The sequence below is a fragment of the Equus przewalskii genome, chromosome 3 (genome assembly GCF_037783145.1).
Source record: "Equus przewalskii isolate Varuska chromosome 3, EquPr2, whole genome shotgun sequence".
NCBI lineage: Eukaryota > Metazoa > Chordata > Mammalia > Perissodactyla > Equidae > Equus > Equus przewalskii.
Genome location: NC_091833.1, coordinates 60,713,844 through 60,730,630, shown reverse-complemented (window position 1 = coordinate 60,730,630; position 16,787 = coordinate 60,713,844). Strand labels below are relative to the sequence as shown.

Below are 16,787 nucleotides of genomic sequence, written 5' to 3'. Positions count from 1 at the left end.
CCCATATTATAAATGCCTAAGGGAGAAATACAGGGTAGCATGGGAAAAAGGCATATGAATATGTTCCTGATCTAATCTAATAAATCCAGAATTAGGGGTTACATGCTGAAGGATTAATACACTGTAGGTAAAAGATCAAAAATCAAGGGCGGCCAGCCCAGTGGCATAGTGGTTAAGGTCACGAGCTCCATTTTGGCAGCCGGGGGTTCACAGGTTTGGATCCCAGGCATGGACCTACACATCGCTCATCAAGCGATGCTATGGCGGTGTCCTACACACAAAATAGAGGAAGATTGGCACAGATGTTAGCTGAGGGACAATCTTCTTCATCAAGAAAATAAAGAATCAAAGAAAGTTGGAAATTTAAGTCTGAAAGAAGGCCACCTCTGACGAGTGAGCTGCATTATGAAGAGATGACATTGGTTAAGGTAATAAGCATCCAAATCACACAGGGCCTTCTAGGTAAAGATTTTAACTAGATGGAATTAAAATAGGTTGAATGAATGAATGAGATGTTCCACAGGAGAGACCAGAGGAAAGAATACTATGTCCAAATACACAAATCCTTTCCATCTGATGGCTGAAGACTGAACTAAAAAGGAGATGCTGCTTGGAGAAGCTTGGTCTTGGCCAGCTTAGACAAGCCTTCCACTTTAGCAAGGGAGATTACATAGCTGTTCTGATCAAAGCCCCTGGCCTTAGGTGAGTTCTTCTGCCATTTTATCTTTGTTCTTGGGTATTGAGTTTATCTTCTAGGTACTCAGAGATCTCAGAGATAGAGATTAGCAGATTCTTTTTGGCATTATATTTGGCACTGGTCTTTTTGCACCACTGCCTAATTAGCCCAGGATTCCTCAGTGAACAACAAACCTCATCATTTGCATAATTGTTTCCTTTGCTGCTTCCTTTATAAAAAATAATGAGCCATTATGGACATAATTAAAGCAAGCTTAACAAATGAGGGCCAGGCTGACAAGAATCACATGAGAAGGTCAAGAGAAATCAGCATCAAGGCCTGCCTGCTAAGCATAAAGCCAATCTAATCTGCACTATCTCCTGGGAGCAGAAGGGCTGCCTGGGGGCCACTGCTTTTAGAGTCTCACTGAGGTCAGGCTTCCTGGAGAAAACATCATTTGATTTCTTCCAGGCCTTCTGCTGCTTCTCTCCTTTTCCTCCTGTCCTCCTCCATGAGAAGTATCTGGCTTGCTTGTTATTAGAGCACTTTGCAACAAATCCTGCGTCTCTTTTCCCACTTCCCCTGAGTCAGACATTTTCCCAATGAACCTTACTAAAAAACTAAGCAAAGTTCTTTAATCCTAAGAAGTCCAGTGATAAGCTTTATGGAGACCAACATTTCCTTCTTTAAAGTAGCAATATTCTTTATATTCACCCATTAAACCCCTGATTTACAGAAGACCGAGACTTCTGGCACCAGTGAATTTTTCCATCTGAGCGTCTTAAACAGATCTTGGTCAGTTTCCAATCCCGCAGGCTGAATGTCCCAGTTCCTGGAAAGTACTATCGGTCATTCTGGATGTGCCAGATTCCTCAATGATAGGAAGGTCATTGATGACTGATACAGTGAATGTTCCAGGTCTCCCTGGCCTGGATTCTGTGTTCCTTAGGGCCCAGTTATTCAATGTATGGTCTGAGGAGCAGCTGCATCACTTGGGATCTTGTTAGAAATGCAAAAATCTCAGATCCCACTCAAAACCCACTCCAGACCTACTAAGTCAGAATGGACATTTTAATAAGATCTCCAGGTAATTGGTTTCCACACTAAAGTTTGAGGAGTGTGAAAGGATTTCAATCTAAAATGGAACCAGAGGCTACAAAATGGAGAATCTCACACAGGTGCCCTCAGAAGAACGGAACTCAAGAACCGAGAGACTGACTTCCATTAAACCCCTGATTTACAGAAGACCGAGACTTATCTCCTCAGCAATGAGCACCAGCCTAGAATCTCTCCCCATCCTCAAGCCAAAAACTTACTGGTTAGCCTCTGGCTAGACTTCCTCCTCTTTGCACTTCTTGCCCATAAACACAGCCGCCCCAAACCCTCAAGGGAGTCCCCTGTAGCTTCCTACAGCATGCTTTTCCCCCCCCACCCCACCCGTAGCTTGCTACAGCATGCCTTTCCTGAACTGCAATTCTTCTGTTAATCTCAAATTCAAATCTCTGGTGATTTGAGCTTGTTTCAGTTCCCCTCCTTATTTAAGTTGATGGAAGCAATGCTCTAGAACATTCAGTGGGGAACCATTCAGTACAGTGTATTCTAGGGTATCTGCCCCCTCCTATTCACCCTGTTGGTGAAAGAGGAATTCTCACCCTTAGGCTGTGGAGATGGCCAAAACGGAACACCCAACACCCCACAGGTGAGAGAGCGCGGCAGTTTGTTAGTCATATAAGTCATATAGACTCACAGCCCAGAGGTAGGGAGGATACCGCATGCCTCACAGGCCACACAGGTGTTGTACTCAGGATCAGAGTGAACAACTAGCATCCGTGGGAGGTAAGCTTTATCGTATCAAGAGGCTGAGGTGCCCATTTCCCATGGGAGGATGCGATTGGCTTGCTTGAATAATTCTGTGGGCTGGCAGGGAACTGAAACCAGCTGCTCAGAGATAAGTGGGAACTGTACCTGGTCCATTTGATGATAAGGAGGGTTGTTTGTCTTGAGAACATTACCCACAGGAGTAGAGTGGGAGAGAAGCCTGTAGTTAAGACATTCAAGGGCTCTTTCCCTACCTACCCTGATTTCACCAGATGTCCAGGCAGCATGTAATATTGGACGTTAAGTTTAGGCTTTATACCACACAGGGAGGCCAGCCCTGGTGGTCTAGCGGTTAAGATTCCATGCTCTCTTGAGGCCGGCCCCATGGCCGAGTGGTTACTTTCGCACACTCTGCTTTGGCAGTCCAGGGTTTCGCTGGTTCAAATCCCGGGTGAGGACATGGCACCGCTCATCAAGCCATGCTGAGGCAGCATCCCATGTGCCACAACTAGAAGGATCCACAACTAAAAATACACAACTATGTACCAGGGGGCTTTGGGAGAAAAAGGAAAAAGTTAAAAATCTTAGAAAAAAAAGATGCCACGCTCTCGCTGCCAGGGCCAGAGTTCGTTCTCAGTCAGGCTACCACACCACCAACCTGTCAGTTGTCATACTATGGCGTGTGATGCTGAAAGCTGTGCCACCATTATTTCAGATACCAGCAGAGTCACCCATAGTGGACAGGTTTTAGCCAAGCTTCCAGACTAAGTCAGACTAGGAAAAAGGACCTGGCCACTCACGTCCCAAAAAATTGGACATAAAAACCCTATGAATAGCAGCATAGCATTGTCTAATACGTCGCCCAAAGGTAAAAGGATGGTGCCAGGTGACCTGGCAAGGTTCTGTACTACAGGGTCACTAGGAGTCAGAATCAACTTGCCATCACTAACACTACCACAGAGCATAGTTATCTTGTAAAAATACTAACTCCACAATATGAAACTATACTCATGAAAACCACCAAGCATAATGCCCAGATCATGGAATATGTTCAATAAATACATATATCATTCTGTGTCTCCTCTCTGCCTTTCGTTTTAGCCATATAATAAACATAGCCTACAACGATTCTGATTCTACTGACATTACCTGAATACTTCCCACGTGCCAGGCACTATTAATTGTTCACACATACACAATCTTATTATAATATTCACCCCAACATATAACCAACTCTCTGAGTCAGTTCTTATCCCTGTTTCATGGACCAGGAAATTGAAAAGAATTTTACGCAGTCAAAATAGACTATGTTTATCATGTCTCATCATGGCATTCATCAATACAATCTGTGATCTGTTATAATAATGCAGTTAGAATCTAACAATGCAATAAAACCTTCATGAATGTATAGATGCCAGTCACAATTTGTGAGAAACCAGCAGTAGAAAAAAATTGAATTTATTTGGTTAACTCAGTAATACAAACAGCAGGAAAGATGGGCAGGCATAAAATGTTTTGGACTTGATTTGCTAGTCTGATGCAGATAAAGTCAGACAGTAACTAGAAGGTTACTTGAGAAACAGATAATTGAAAGAGACAGTCTAGGAGATATAGTAGCTATCAATTTTTCTAGGTTATCTAAGTCCTAGCCAATTAATTTAGATGGTCAGGAGCAGTGTATCTGGACTGTATCTTTTTAGTCCCCAAAAGAAATGCCCTCACTGCCTCAAGGTTAAAGGTAGTGTGGCATAGTGGTTAAGAGTACAGACTCTGAGTCTAGCCTTTCTCGGTTCAAATCTCAGTTCCTCTGCTTTCTGGTGTGGGAGCTGGTGCCAGTTACGTAACTTTCCTGTGTGTCATCTTCCATCTGCAAAACACAGATAATAACAGCCTCTATTCATAGAGTTGTTGCAAAGATGAAATGAGTAAATATATATAAAGCACTTAGAACAGTGCCTGGTACAGTGTAAGCACTACCAGAGTGGAAGCTATTATTATTATGAATCAGTGTGACGTCTTTGACTCACATAGACGGTCAAGAAAATAAAGTGATCATGTAAGACTTATTCAAATAAATAGAACAAAATAGCCCAGGAAGAGACCTCAGTATATAAAAGAACTTAATTTATAGTAGGAAACTACTTTAATCAGTAAAGAAAGATTGAGTTATTCAATAAATGGTGTTGGGAGAATTGGATAACTTGGTCTCCCGTTACCTTGCCCTCCATCTGTACTCCATCATATGCTACTACTGGTGATACTTTGAGTAATCACGACAGCACCACACACTATGGATTACAAATGGCCCATTTCCCCTAGCGAAAAAAGGTTATTCATATAGTCATCAAATAAGTCAGAATCTTAATCCCAGAAACTCATTTTAAAAGCTCATTTCTGGGGCCCCTCCTGGTGCTAATTACGTAATCCATTAGGGTGCTGGCAGGATACAGAGGGCACATTCAAACAGGGGAATGGAGAAGAGTTTAGTTAAGGGGTTATTGACAAAAACGCAGAACCAACAAGAATGGTCAAGAACCACAGGGTTAGCAACAAGAGGCTGAATATCATACCTAGGTCTGAAGAGATGGGGCAATCACCAGAATGCAGTAAGACCTGTAGTTATTGGACAGCTATCTGACAGGAGCTGTGGCCTTGATAGGAGCTCAGCCACTACCAACCTGAAGCCTGGCAGGGAGGGAGACATGCAAGTAAACACTTTGCCTCTATCTCCTCTGGCATTCTCTGAACTTCGGGAAAAAAGGGAGCCTGGCTGATCCAGACCATACACGTCAACCTCCTGGGGCACAGAAGAGGGTGAAGAGAGGAGAAGAGTGAGTCTCAAGAAATAAACAGAGAATAATAGAATATCCAGCATACCCAGTAAGGAAGCAAATGTGTCATTCCAAATAACTGAGGGAAAGGTCATTGCTTCATAGTTTGCTGAAGTTTCCTAATGACCGGAGGACATTGGCCTTGGATAGGACTAGATCCTTGTCTGTTATACTGATCAGAAGAGTCCTATTTATAGTCACTATATCAGTGGTGCCAAAATTTAAAAGAAAAGGCCGCATAACCTACATCCCCCAGATTTGCTCATATTATTAATCTTCAAGTTAGCTTAGAGTCTATAACCCCCATCCAGATGACTTCAACCTTTGACTGGATTTTGAGATACGTAAATAATAATGAACTATTAGAAGGAGAAATTAAGAAAACAAACCCATTTACAATTTCACCAAGAAGAATAAAATACCTAGGAATAGCCGTAGCAATCTTGAGAAACAAGAACAAAACTGGAGGCATCACACTTCCTGATTTCAAACTAGATTACAAAGCTCTAGTAATGAAAACTGTATGGTATTGAAATTACAACAGACACATAGATCACTGGTATAGAATAAAGAGCCCAGAAATAAAGCCATGCGTATACGGTCAAGTAATTTATGACAAGGGAACCAAAAATATACAATGAGGAAAGGATAGTCTCCTCAATAAATTGTGCTGGGAAAACTGCACAATCACATGCAGAAGAATGAAACTGGACCACTATCCTACATCATACACAGAAATCAACTCAAAATGGACTAAAGACTTAAATTTAAGACCCGAAACCATAAATCTCCTTTAAAAAATACGGAGTCAGCTCCTTGATGCTGGTCTTTTCTAACGATCTTTTGGATTTGACACCAAAAACAAAAGCAATAAAAAGCAAAAATAAGCAAGTAGAACTACATCAAACAAAAAAGCTTCTGCACAGCAAAGGAATCTACCAATCAAATGAAAAGGCAACCTCTGGAAAGGGAGAAAATACCTGCAAATTACATATCTAATAAGGGGTTAAAATCCAAAATACATAAAGAACTCATGCAACTTAATAGCAAAAAGCAAACAATCTGATTAAAAAACGGGCAGAGAAACTGAATAGACATTTTTCTAAAGAAGAAATACAACTAGTTTTCAATAGGTACAAGATTTCAATAGGTACGTGAAAAGGTGCTCAACATCACTCATCATCAGGAAAATGCAAATCAAACCACCATGAGGAATCACCGTGCATTTGTTAGAATGACTATTGTCAAAAAGACGAGATAACAAGAGTTGATGAGGATGTGGAGAAAAGGGAACCCTTGTGCCCTGTTGCTGCGAATATAATTAGTGCAGCCACTACGGAAAACAGTATGGAGGTTCCTCAAAAAATTAAAACTAGAACTATCATATGATCCAGCAATTCCACTTCTGGGTGTATATCCAAAGGAAATAAAAACGGGGTATTGAAGAGATATCTGCACTCCCACATTCATTGCAGCATTGCTCACAGTAGCCAAGGCATGGAAACAACCTAAGTGTCCGTCAATGAATGAAGGGATAAAGAAGATGTGGTATATATGTAATGGAATATTATTCAGCCATGAGAAAGAAGGCAATCTTGCCATGTGCAACAACACGGATGGATCTTGAGGGCATTACACTAAGTGAAATAAGCCAGACAGAGAAAGACAAATACTGCATGGTATCACTTATATGTGGAATCTAAACAAAAAATGTCAAACTCACTGAGACAGAGTAGAAAAGTGGTTGCCGGGGCTGGGGGGTGGGTGAAATAGGGAGAGGTTGGTAAAAGGGTACAAACTTTCAGCTATAAGATAGATAAGGTCTGAGGATCTAATGCATAACATGTTCACTATAGTTGACAACACTGTATTATATAATTAAGGTTTGCTGGGAAAGTGGGGCTTAAGTATTCTAACCAAAATAAAGGAGGCGTGAATATGTGAGGTCATGGATGTGTTAATGGATTAGATGAGGAGAATCCTTCCCCAGTGTGTATGGATATCAGATCATCATGATTCATGCTTTAAATATTTTACGATTTTGTCTGTCTATTCAATAAAGCTGGGGGGAAAAAAGAAAGCAAACTACTAAAATGGCAAAAAATAAAATTTGCTGAGAAAAGGATAGATGATCATGTTTTTTAGATTTGATATGGCACTTTAGAGAAAGCCAGGCTGAAGCCCTTTTAAACCTTGCCCAAGAGAGTGTGCTGGGGAGGCAATGAAACTTAGCAGAAATAGTCTGTTATGGTTAATTGTATGTGTCAGGTTGGCCAGGCTATGGTGCCTAGTTATTTCATCAGGCACTAGTCTAGATGCTGCCATGAAGGTATTTTTTAGATGTTATTAACATTTAAGTCAGTAGAAGCAGATTACTCTCCAAAATGTGGGTGAGCCTCATCCAATCAGTTCAAGGCCTGAAGATCAAAGACTGAGGTTTTCCAAAGAACAAGGACTTCTCCTCAAGACTGTGACATAGTCTGAGTTTCCAGCCTGCAGATTTTAGACTCAAGACTGCGACATCAGTTCTTCCCTGAATTTCCATCCTACTAGCCTTTTCTGAAGATTTTGTACTTGCCAGTGCCCCCAATCACATATGAGCCAATTTCTTAAAATTACTGTCCCTCTCTCTCTCTCTCTTTCTCCTACCCCATTTCCCTCTTCCTCTTCCTCTCTCCCCCCCTCCCTGTATTTGTAGGCATTACCCACTTCAAAGGACGTGCATTCAACATTTCTCAGAAGGGGCCTCCAGAGGGAAAGAGAGAGAGAGAGATTAGTAACACCTACCAAGCACAAAGAACACACAGCCATGTAACAATAATATCCATCCAGGAAGAACTTTTCTGGACCTCTCATTTCTCCTCCCTCTGTCACCCATCCCCAAGTGAGGGCAATCCAGGTAAGGGTGGAAAACCACGATTAGCAAGATAAAAAAGGAGGGATGAAAGCCCAATTTGGGAAAAAAGAGAGAAGGCAGCCACCTCCCCTTCCCTGCCTTCCTGCCTGAGGAAAACTGCCACCCAGAGGGGCAGAAACAATTTAACTTTCAATCAGGGTCAGAGTTGGGATCCTTACTTGGGAGTGGATGTCTTATTTTCTGAACTGAAGCTCTGGTTGTGATTGTGTTACCGCGCAAGTGGGGGTTCTCCGCCCAATGTGCATTAAAAAGGCCAATTATGACAACATCAGCTTTTGAGGGAAAATAAAAGGCTCTATTGCGAGATCGACCAGCAAGAAGACAGGAGGCCAAAGCTCTCAGATTTGTCTCCCTGGTCCAGGGCTTGGGGCACAATTTATGGGATAAAGGGACAGGGTGGTCTGGAGTGTGGAGATCGATGATTGGAGGCAAGAGGAAGGGAGGTAACTGATGATCTGCGCAAGCGTAGTCAAGCTTCACGGCTCTTCGTAAGATGCGTGTTCACAAAATGGTGGTGTTAACATGATCTGAAGGTGGAGGTTTTGGATTCTTGAGGTCAAAGGGTCACTTATCAGGCACTTGTGTGGCCCAGTTGATGGGTTGGTGTTCTCAGCTGGCCTGAACTGGACAAGGGGTCAACCCTTAGTTCCTGAAAAACAACTCATTTACTCTGGTGATAAGATGGGGTCAGTTTGGACTGGTCCCAGAGGGCTGTGGTCACAATAGTGCCATCATTTTTTATTGTTATTGTGTAAAAGTAAGCCAGGGCAGAGAAACACTTCCTCCATTGAATATATTTTAAACGGATAGTGGGAAATAAAAAATAAATATGCTTTTTGAATATATTCCAAGAGTCCTACCTGTTCAAGATGCCGTTATACAAGTATTTCTTTTTATGAATTAAAAACCAGCCTGTATTAAATTTGTAATATCAATTTAATGAATATTTTCATATCTCTTATAAATCTTAATTGAATACATTGTCTGTTGTACTACTTAATAATGTCTTTTATCTGAGGACTTATGTGATAAATTCTTCAAAAAATAATTTGGTCCTCCTAAAAGTCAGATCGTCCAGAAAAAAATAAATATTTTAATTTATGATAAAAATTGTTTTACCTTTATTGCAACAAATATTTATTGCCAACCCACCATATGCTAGCCATGTATTTTTTTTTTTAAGATTTTATTTTTTTCCTTTTTCTCCCCAAAGCCCCCCAGTACATAGTTGTATATTCTTAGTTGTGGGTCCTTCTAGTTGTGGCATGTGGGATGCTGCCTCAGCGTGGTCTGGATGAGTAGTGCCATGTCTGCGACCAGGATTCAAACCAACGAAACACTGGGCCGCCTGCAGCGGAGCACTTGAACTTAACCACTCGGCCACGGGGCCGGCCCCATAGCCATGTATTAATGATAACAAAGTGGATACTGCTCCTGTCCGTGGAGCCACTGGCTGGTAGGGGAGGCAGTTATTACATAAACAATTGCGAAATTACAAATTTTGATAAGCATTATACAAAAAAGTATTATGTCAGAATATAAAAGAGGATGGCAATTTAGATCAATAAGTTTAGGAATCGACCCTCTGAGGAAGTGACCTTTAAGCCTAGACCTGGAGGAGGAGTTAATTAGCTCTGCAGAGACCAGGAAAAGAGCATCCTGGCAGAGGGAATAGGGTGCCCTCCCCAGGAGGTGGGAAAGCCTGAGTGTGGTGACAAAAACATGGCTGGAGTGTAAAGAGGGAAAGGGAGAGCACTAGTAAAGAAGTCTGGGGGCGCAAAGTATGCAGGGCTTTGTAGGACACATTAAGAATTTGGGGGCACCAGCCCTGTGGTCTCGTGGTTAAGTTCAGCCTGTGGGTTCAGTTCCTGGCTGCAGACCTACAACACTGGTCAGCAGCCAAGCTGTGGTGACAACCCACATACAAAATAGAGGAAGACGGGCACAGATTTTAGCTCAGGGCGAATCTTCCTCAAGCAAAAAGAGGAAGATTGGCAGTGGATATTAGCTCAGGGTGAATCTTCCTCGGAGAAAAAAAACAAAGAATTTTGGATTGTATCACAAGTTCAGTGGGAAACCATCAAGGGTTTTAAGCAGGGAAAAGATAGTTTGATTTATGTTTGTAAAATGCTCACTTTGGCTGCAGTGTAAGGAACGGATTCAAGGTGGGCAAGAATGAAAGAGATATGGTCCAAGGAGAGATAACAGTGGCTGGTGGGGTGGAGAAGACTGGTGGGTTTGAGTTTACTTTGTCAGGCCGAGTGGTGGGTTGGATGCGGAGAGTGGGCTAAGAGAAGCAGATGATGAAGATGACCCCCAGTGTACAAAAGTTTTCACTTCACTGTCATTGCGCTCAGCCCTGTTCCACCTCTCAACCCATCCCCCCCTCCAACCTGCCATCCATTCAGCACTTGTGTTCAGCAGGATGGCCTGAGGCAAAAGGACATCCTCTCCCCACTGCCCTGGAGTTTGGCCAAACATCCATGCTGAGAGAGTGGAAAACCAAAGAAAACAGCACAGACCATGGCATTAAAACCACTAATGAGGAACTTTACTATTTGGCCTGTGACAGATTGCCATGCCACAGTTACAGGCCCTAATGACAGTCCTTATCAATGCATATTTTTGACAACTGCTTTTACAACAAGAATTTATCATCCAAATACTAACATAATATTAAATTTTAAATAATATTTAAAAATTTAAATGCTAATGATTCTAATTTATCACCCAACATTAAATAATAATGAGAGCATTTGTCTTAGAATCACAGTAATCTCTTGCTTTTGCTATTTCTAAAGTTATTCCACCCATTTTATCACTGCTGTCTGGTCCAAACTCAGATGATGCCTTAGTGCCAGAAATTACACAGATCCGTAAATCAGAGAGACAAGTACAACAGAATGTCTTGGTAATGGGCTCTGAAGCATGCCAGAGAAAACTGTACTGTAGCTGGAATAAACTTTAAATTACTGTTTTAAAAGAGAAAATAAAAAGAATGACTCCTGGATTTCTGGCACACGCAACCAGGTAGATGGAGTTGGTACTTATTAAGACAGCACAGACTAAAGGGGGCCGATTAAAAGGGGTAAACAGGTTTCAAACATATTGAGTCTGAGATGCCTGTGAGACACCCGGGTGGGGCGATCAACTTGGCAGTTTATACAGATCTAAAGTTTAGAAGAAAGATCCAAGCTAGAGATAGAAAACAAAATTGTTGGAAAATAAATTATATGTAAAACCTTGTTAGGGGATAAGATTTCCTAACAAAATAAATGTAAAGTGAACTGAAAAGAAAGCCCAGGACTGAATGCTAAGATCTACCTTTTGAGGCAGAGTCGAGAGAGAGCCTGAAAAAGACACTGAGGAGTGGTGGTCTGAGAGAGCGAGGACAAATAGGACCGTGGTGTCAGGAAATCCAAGAAGAAAACGATGTGTTCCCCATTTGCTTTTAGGAAACTTACCTGGTTCTCAATTGTGTTAACTAACTCACCCCACGTTTGGCACATTCTGAATACTACTATTTCTCCAATCTCTGCTATCCTATAAATGTTGGCGTTTCACTAACTCTGCCTGCTCATCCCCTGGTTGTGTTGTAGGCAGCACAGGTCACGTGGGCATTTGCTCAGGAAAGCAAAGGAGGGTAAGACCCAAGGGGCTGCCTGCCAGTTGATCTGAGAGAAAGCTCATAGCTATAAAATCTGCCTTCCAGTAACTTCCACACCCAGACCCCCAAGTTTAACTTTGTCACATCTTTGATTGAGTAATTGGTGCCGGAGAGGAACTAAAAGAGAGATGTTGGAAAGCAAAGAATAAAAGACCAAAAAAAAGGGAGAGAGAATTACTTTAGAGGAATATTTCTTCCACTTGACTCTCATCAATAAAACCTTTAGCCAGGCTTTCAAATCTTTAGATGCTGCAATGGCTATTTTGGAAAAGAATGATTTCAATTTGGCATACAACCTAAGGTCAATCGAATAATTTAGAAGGCCTCCACTTGCTACAGGGAAACTTACAAAGAAAAAGGGAAAGTATGAGGATTTCGCCTGCTTTGAAGAGAACTGGGCCGTTCAAATCATTTCTAAACAGGCCTGACAATTTTTTCAAAGGCAAGCAAAATTATTGTTACTTGAATGTTTACACGACACTCATCGTAGTTAGTCTGTTTATCACAGGTCAAATATATTATAGAGTTGAATTATTATGTAAAATATGTATCATCGATAATATGTTGGAGACATATGACAATATTTGCATACATTTCATAGAACATAAAATAATATCTTCCATTATTTTAAATATCTTTGTTGTTTTATTTTTCTTTTAGACATCAAAGATTGTATCTGTGGTTTATTTCATTTTAAACCTCAAATCATATATGAAACTCAATTATAATACTGTTGCCCTTTAAAAAAAGAAAAGGGTGGTTAATAATACAGACTTTAGAATTAGATCTGTACTTGAGACCAGCTTCTCAACTTACTCGTTATACGACCTTGAGCAACTTACCCAACCCCTCTAAACCTTGAAGTCTACATCTGTAAAACAGGTATGTATCTTACAGAGCTATTTTGGAGATTAATTGAAATAAAGGATGTGGCACATTCAGATACCTAACTTATGTTCCTAATCACTGCATTTTACTGCCTTCCTAGGATACTCTCATAAAATGATCCTCTGCAGAAGTTACATATTCCCTTGGCAACCTCACAGTGAGCTGGGCAAGGAAGCAGGGCTTAGATTGTTGTCATGCTGATATCAGATAGTGTTCTGATGTTAATAATTGGGGTTATATCGGGAGAGCAGTAGTTATTCAGGTAAAGTAAATCCTTCAGATTTCCTGGCAGGAGCAGGAGCCAGAAAGAAAACTAACACAGTGTTGATAGTCATTCCAAAGACCAAGAGAGAATGTTCTCACCTACTCAGGTTCGTGTCGTTAGACACTACATCACTGGAGGAACATTCCACCTTCTTCTCTTTTCCTTTCCTTTTTGTCAGTAACATATCTTTGAAAGGTGATAGAGACAGTCCCAAGGAGCATAAAAGAACGTATATGGGCATCACTACAAGAATTTCATAGCAAAGATATGGCCATATGCACAGAATAGGAAAAAGAAAAAGATATAATCAATTTAGTTTAAGTCCCAGAGGTTTAACAAACAAGATTTGAACATTTTATTATTTCAGCTTCAGAGATGAGTAAATGAAGATTTAGAAAGATTAAGCAGTCTCTCTAAGACATTTAATTAGTAAACAGTATAGCTGAAATTTGTAGCCAGGTCTCTCTCATCTTAGCGTAATGAGGGTGGTTGCATTAATACTCACTAATTCTTCACTATCCCTGTATCTACACCCTTCGCATGTAACTTTGCAGCTCCTCCCATTATGCAGATGAAGTATATTTCCCTAGCCCTTCACTTCGGGTTTGGTCACATGACTTGTTGTGGCCAACAGAAGGAGGGGGAAGTAATGGCGTGCCAAGGCCCTCAGAGGCCTTGCATATTTTCCGCTTGCCTTGTTAGACCTCCACTGGCATTGTGAGAAGTACATGTCCAGGCCAGCTCACTGGTCCCAAGAGGAGGAGAGACACATGAAGCAGAGCCACCCCAGCCAAGCCTAGCCTAGAGCACTCAACCCAGAGCTGATCTGTAGACAGAAGAGCCATAATGTTAAATGATTGTTTTTGTAGCCTGAGTTTGGGGCTGGTTTGTTTTGTAGCAATAGCTAACTGATGCACATGCCATCAACAGGTTGAGCTTGATGTTATTCATGTTACTCTCATTAAAAAGTCTGGTTTCTGTAGTCATGAGGTTGGTAACAAAGAACATCAGCTGCAAATGACACCCATGAAAGAGTTATCAAAGGTATTGCTGGGAAGTCAAAAAGCCTCATTGGGATATTTGATGTCTTATATATGAGGAGAAAATCTATTCCTGTTCTCCTGGCTTATATTTTTGCCTTAGTTTCCCCAGTCTCAATCTTAGCTTTCTGTTGCCCATTGTGGCTTACTGTCTGCTCCATCAGCACTTCCCAAGTCCAGCCAGCCCACCCACAAATGGCTTTCCTGAACATTCCATCATTCATTTTCTTTTACTCAGAGCCACTTATGACTTTCAGTTGCAATTTTCTGGAGCAGGCCAGGTCTTCATTATTTATGGGGGCCTGTTATTTATGAAGCAGTCTCTTGAACACAGATGTCACCTCCAAAGTATTAAATAATAATTGTGGTGACTTTCCATCGGTAGCAATCTGAGCTAGATGCAAAGCTATTTATTCAAAGTGAAGGCTCTGTCATTAATCAGTAAGTCCCCAAATGACTCTCTCCTTCTGTGCTCACCCTTTTCTGTCATCCCTCGTACAGTCTATTTTTTCAGGTTTTCAATAAAACTGCCTTAAAAAATTAGGGTAATGATGCCTGGGGGGGAAAAAGCACTGGCACTCCTCCTTAGAAAAGCTACCACAAGATGACATGTAATTAATCATCACGTGTACGATTATTTTTATTTCTTAATTTAACTTGCTGTGGAATGTTTCCATATGTGTATGTAGATAAATGTATGCTAATCTTAATAGATTGTGAGCTTCTTAAGGACAAGGATTATGACTTCTCCTTCTCTGTGGCCCTAGTGCCCATCAGTGCCATGAACATAACATATGCTCAATAAACATTTGATAAATGAATGGAAAAATCCTCATTCTGCATTGCTCAGTGTTCAATAAGAGCCATTCTCTTCAGCTGTGCTTACCAAGTGACCTAACCTGCAAAAGTCCCCAGCATAGTGCCTGACTCACAGGGCTGCCTTGTTAATTAAATACGTTTCTCACCCACAGGGCACTACAGTACTTCTAGAGAGGTAAGTGCCAACAGCTGCTTTAAAATTGTTAACCCTCAAGCAAAAGTAACAGAAAGAATCCCTCCCCATGTGCCCCAGTTAGTTGCGAAAGAAGCAACTTTCCGATGGTGCAGAGGCCCCTCCTTTTACCGCTTTTCCTCTCCCTCCTTTGCCCGACCGACTCCATCCCGCAACCACACACAAACATCAGGAGTTGTTTGAATAATATTTACATTATGTAGCTTCCTCACTCAACAGTTTGTTTCCATGGGGGATCCTCAGAAAATAAATGAGGAAAACCAATGTGCATTCTCTCTGGTTCACTGTTATCTAAGTCCACACTAAAAGAACGACTCTCTAAGCCCTGTTTAGGCTCCCTTTCCTGGGACGGCCCAGTCACCTCCTTCTGTCTTTCTTTCAGGCTATCTTTGTTCCATTCCTTTCCCCATACCGCAGCAGAGTGATCTTTCTAAAACATTTATTCATTCCCCTACTTGAAAATCAAAATAGCTCCCTTTACCAAGAGCGGTGGTTGTTAGCTTTTTATGGAAGACTTTTCTTGCCCCATCCCAAAACCCATGTGCATAAATCCACTGAACATTACCTACAATTTTAGAGGTTCCTTGGATCCCAGGGTTAAGACCTTGTAGCCCAGAAAGAAGTTTCTAGTCCTACAACTGACATCCAAGTTCCCCCACAATTTTCCCAAGCTTTAACTCCAAGCTACCTCATCTCCCCAAACTCCGCTAACCAAATTCCAGGTCAATTTATCACTCAGAATGCTTTGCCCATTTATCTTTCTATGTCTTAGGAAACTGAACTGGAAGTCAGAAACCCTGAATCCCAATTAGCTGAGGGACTTTATGAAGACACAATTTCTGAAGCTCGGTTGGGTTTTTTAAAGTTTAAATTGAATAAAATTTATTTTAAATAATAATTAAAAAATATAGAATGACTAATTGGTAAATCATGAAGAGGATTTGGGGTCAGAGTAGTCCTATATAGAACTTTAATTAAATGCTGACACTAAGAAACTCATTAAGAGAAAGACCACACACACCCATACACAAAATGAACCTTTTTTTTGTAAAGACAGTAGATTCTATTTTGTACATTCTATACCAAAAAAAAAACTTTACTGGAACACAGTCATGCTCATTTATTCACATATTATCTCTGGCTGTTTTTGTGACAAGAACAGCAGAGCTGAATAGCTGTGACAGAGACCATATGGCCCATTAAGCCTGAATTATTAACTATGTGGTCCTTTATAGGAAAAGAATGCTGACCCTTGGGCTAGAAAAACCCTTATAATGTCCCCAATAAGTTATTATTTATCTAATTGGTTTCCACGATGGTCAGATCAGGAACTCACCCAAGCTGATCCCACATGGCTGTGCAGCGTCTCTTTACCTCCCTTTTCCCACAGATCCTGGCTCCTGACCCTGCTAGAGGTCACTGAATGCTCTTGGGGTTGGGGAGGCGTTTGTCTGACAGAGAAAACACAATCGTGCTAGGGAGGGTGAGCGTGTGAAATCCCAGGCAGGGAAAGCCCGAGCTCCTTCCACCCCTATTTTTGCCATTTCCCTGGGGCTGCTTGGTCCCGGGCCAAGGGCAGCAGGCTGAGGGACCAGGGGGCCAGGCTATGGGGCTCAGGCGATAGAGGAACAAGGTACAAATTGGCGGAGCTGGCTTAGATCAATGTTTCCCAG

General features: G+C 41.5%; 1 long non-coding RNA gene across 1 annotated transcript in view; it reads left to right on the top strand.

Annotated features, from left to right (window-relative positions):
* Positions 1-16,787, top strand: part of LOC139082301 (uncharacterized) — a 46,669-nt gene that overhangs the window by 18,723 nt on the left and 11,159 nt on the right. The gene's annotated exons all lie outside the window — the stretch shown is intronic.